The following is a 4,744-nucleotide window of genomic DNA, read 5'->3' as shown; positions in this document are numbered from 1 at the left end:
TAGATAATACGATAAATGAGAGGAAGACAGTCTCATCGGGAAAAAAGGAAAGAAAATCTGCAAAGGTTGTATAATACAGCTCTCAAAATGCTTTCTCTTAAAATTGACCCTTCTGTTGAATGCTCCTTTAATTTACTCAAGAAGGCACAAACTCCAGGCTGTTTCCTCTTGCTGTTTCCCCCATCGAAGATCTTGTGTTGTGGTGAAAATAAAACTTGTCAGCAGAACATTCACATTATGACTGGGTTTGCCAGACGCCCCCAAAAGACTACACACTCCCCTGCTTTCGTCAAGGGAATAAGAATAATATTATACAAGAAATATGATGGATATGTGTGCGTGTGCCTGTGCGTGTGCATGTGCTTGCGTCACTGTATTTCTGTACTCTTCATCGACATTCTCTTTGTATTATGTGCCCCCTTGAGCCATGTGTATAATAATATTTCCCAGATTGACACTCCCTCTGCCATTTGTGTTGTGTAAAACATATTATTATTTTAAATTTAATTCTTTAGATAATAAACAAACATTTTTGGAAATTGGAAATAAATAAATTACACTACACATGTATTTCTTTATCTGAGTGTAAAATGAATATTAATAAACACAGGGGTTTACATCTGGATGAAAGTTTGCTGCGATCTAACAAAGGCCTTTGAAGCCTTGCATTCCAGTTTAATGAAGTCAGCAAAACCAAATTACGTATCAGGTTAGCATCAAGGACACCTGTTAAAGAAAGCGACAGCAACCTACGTTATAATTATAAGAAAACAGAGATAACGGGGGAAAAAGAACACAATCAACCACAAACGAAATTCAAAGAAAATATGAACAGTTTGACGGTTCCTTTTCACAACATAGCTTACAATAAGACTGTATAACGTTAGACTATAAATTTTAGAAAAGAATATCAGAATTTGATCCCGAAAAGAAAACTCGGTTCATATAACAAAAGGCCTAATGCTGTACCGAAAAGGCCAAAATTTTTCACATAATATTATGTACATCAACATGACATATGTACTGCCTTAATAAAATTAATCAGAAGACTAAGACCATTTTGTTAGAATTACCCATGCATGTCCGAGAGTTTGAATGAGGCTAGCCCAAATACTAACCCCCTCCCCAAACTTATAACATTTTGCGAGGCGTGGTGCATAAAACGTATCAGGTGAATTCATCGTTTACCGTGTGCGTGGTGCCAAAAACAGCGGATGTTCTTTATATTATCTTGTGGAACGTTAACGCGGTGTTTTTCTTTTTTTTTCCCTTTAACTTTTCAGCCTTTCAGGACAGCTGTCACATTATGTTACATCAGTTGGATTCATTAAAAATGTTAGCTCTGAAAAGTCAGACCCATCTGTCAAGCTGATATCTATAGCAAAGAATGTCGTAGCTAGTATAAGGACCAGGCCAACTTTTGCTCAAATTGAATGCAAAGATTCATGAAAGTGGCATGTGCAATAATAGTACATGATGTAATAGGCCTAATACATTTAATATTAGCTTACTTGTACTTTAGTACTTAAGTCTAGTCTGTCAACTTTCTCACGCCAAATTGTCACGTCTAGGAACGTGTGTATGTATATTTATTTTTTTTTCTCTAAATATCTGTTTGTTGTTGGGGGGTTTTCACTTCTAGCCTTATCTCTTGACTAAATTTTAATGTTGTTTTTTTTTTGTTAGTTTGTTTGTTTGTACTAACTGCATGTATTTGGATCTGCCTCTAGATATACAATGTATTTATTTAGGGGACATTTATGAAACAGGTTTAATTTTGAACCTCCAAATACGGGCCTGTCAATTAAGCGCATCTTTCTTCAGATTTCAACAATGCACAAATTCATCGGGAAGACGCAAAGATAGGACTAAAGGCCAGAGAATCTGAAGGCATCTGTGGGAGTACATTAATTGTACCGGTTACGTTTACGTGGCTTTTGGAATGCATCTTAAAGCAAATTCAGGAGGGGGAGGGGCTCTCTTGGTCTAAAGATACGGCGTTCGCCTCTCATTAAATAGGTCCTGGGTTCGAAACCTGAAAGAGACGGAAAATTTTCTTCTCTAAAAATCTACCCCAAAAATCTTCTCCTTTCATCCTCGTTCATGCTCTCTAACCATGTCCTCTCGTCTGCTTTCATCTCCTCTTTCTCCCCTCCCCTCCTCCTTTGTTGCCACCTCCTCTTGGCTGCTTTCTACTGCCTTACTATAAATATTGCTACTCCTTGGCTCCTTCTTACTGCCATCTTTCAGCCACACCCCTGGTCTCAGGATAGGTAAGACCTAACACTTAGCCTTCTCGGAAAAGGGCGAAAAAATCTCGGAGGTCTCGTGTGAAAGTTGCGCTCGTTAAAGATTGCTTGGTGGTCCTAAAATCTTAAAGAGTAGAGGCTTCGGCCACCACCCAGGCAAAATTCAGAACGAATTCCCAACAAACTGAAAATGCTTAACGTGTCCCGCACGCTCATAATAGTATGCAGTTGCAAGCGTCGTAAAACACTTTTTTTTAAAAACATGTTTTAAAATAAAAAGCAAATTCACCGAAATATGGAATATCCAGCCCTACTCTGCAACGTCATTGCGAAAAAAAAAGAGTTCAGCATGTGATTGAAATTATTGTAGGCAGATACAAGAACAAGCCTGTCTTCAGTAGAGATAACGAACTAGCTTTCTTAGAAACACTGACAATAATCATTGGCAGATTATTGTCTGGTCTGTCAACTGTCAATTTCAGACTACTTGCCATGATTTTGCAGAATCGTTAAACCTATAGCACAATGTTAGTAGGCATAAAATTGGCCGGAAATGATTGGCTAAGAGGTGTTTGGATATAAAATCCAACAATATCAAAACAGGTATCCTGAGCCCACTAGCCTGGCGAGTGCTGTTGGTTTGAATTATCAAGTCATGAAGTTCTTCCCTATCTGCAAACAAGGGCTTGGAAAGTTCACCCAACCCCCATCAGGCACATAGAATATGGATGAAACCGGTTGTACTGCATTTCAAAAAGCAGGAAACAGATCTATATTACAACTTTTTAAAGATGTAGAGAGCAAAATGCCACAATTGTCTGTGCATCCAATGCAGCAGGAAACGTCTTTGCCACCTACATATTCTGATCCGATGGACAGCTTGTCCTACCCCCCCCCCCCCCCCCCCCCCAGTAAACAACAACTTGGCTCTGCCCTGGGGGGCAAGACGTCCACTGTGAGCGAAACTTAACTTCATTTTATTTTTTTAAATAATATTTTTCTTTTTGGTAAGTGTTTTAAGGCGCACGCAACTGCATACGGTTATATGAGCGCGGGGGACACACCAAACATATTTTTCAGTTGGTAGTTTGTAGGAAATTTTGAATTTTGCCCAGGTAGCGGCCGAAGCCTTCTCTTATCGATTTTGGACCACCAAAGCATCTTTAACGTGCGCAACTTGCACACGGGACCTCCGATATTTTTTTGGCCTTGTCCGAGAAGGCGAGGTGCAGATCTTTCCTACCATAAGATCAGGGGTGTGGCTGAAAGACAGCAGGAAGAAGAAGCCAACAGACAGCAGATAACAGAACATTGTTAAAGAGCAGGAAAGGATGTGAAAGGAGAACATTTTAAAGAAGAAAATTTCCCGTCTCTGTCTGGATTCGAACCCGGGACCTATTGAATGAAAGGCGAACACCTTAACCTCTAGGCCACGAGAGCCCCCCTTTTATCTTTACAATTTTTGTAAAAGTTAAAATGTCTATCTTCAGGTGAAAAGATAAGGACAATTAGAAAGAAACTGTCAAAATAAAATCTTATCAGAAGTTAGGGGCGTCATCTATACACACATCTTTCTTTAGCACTGAGTCTCAGGCTTTTCCACTAATTTGCGCGATTTACCATATTCTTTATATATATATATATATATATATATATATATATATATATATATATATATATATATATATATTAGGACTGTAGGCTGTGCATCTGTTCGTCTCACGTCTGAGATAAGTGTTCTGTTAATCTTCACTGTTCATGTCATCGTCATCCTGTACTATTATTTCCTCTGAACAGTTTCGAGACAACAGAACAACATCAACGCAATAATCGCCGTTTAGAGCAAGGTAAATGTAAGACTGGTAGACCGAAACAATAGAAGGAAATAGAGGTATGACCAGCCTGCCTGTAGTATCTTCCATCTATTTGCACTCTGTATGTTTACTACATAATGTAAACAGTTTTTGTTTAGTGGAAAGAAAATGGGGTAGGGACAATACAGAAACACAGCTTTGAGTTACACTTTTGCTAACGCTGAAGACACATTTCCCTCCACAACAGACGACCAGAAACTTTAGAGCTTGATACAACAATAAAATGATGCCTGGAACAAAAGGGGGGAAAAATTGACAAAAATGATCAAACAAAATATTGCCCACTGAAGTTTGTGTTGACCAAGAAGATATTGTTATGCAACCTTATATGGAATCAGATCGTGGCAGAGAAACAATAAGTATTTGTTGAGGGGGGGGTGTTGTTTTTTTTAGTAAGTATTTTATAGCAAGTGCAAAAGATTAGAGATGTCACAAGAGATTAACAAACAGAAAAAAAGCCACAAAAAAGGAGAGACCATAAGGATGATAGTTGTTCGATAGGAAAAAAGGAGCAAACCACATCAGAGCACCCACCAAATCACCCACAAACAATACCTACTGGACACCAAGTATCAACAATTAAAAATCACTGAAAAGTCAGCAACACCAGATTTTTATAGG

This window comes from Aplysia californica, unplaced genomic scaffold (genome assembly GCF_000002075.1).
Source record: "Aplysia californica isolate F4 #8 unplaced genomic scaffold, AplCal3.0 scaffold00518, whole genome shotgun sequence".
NCBI classification, from domain to species: Eukaryota; Metazoa; Mollusca; class Gastropoda; order Aplysiida; family Aplysiidae; genus Aplysia; species Aplysia californica.
The sequence above is the reverse complement of the archived record's forward strand: the minus strand, read 5'-3'. Positions refer to the sequence as shown.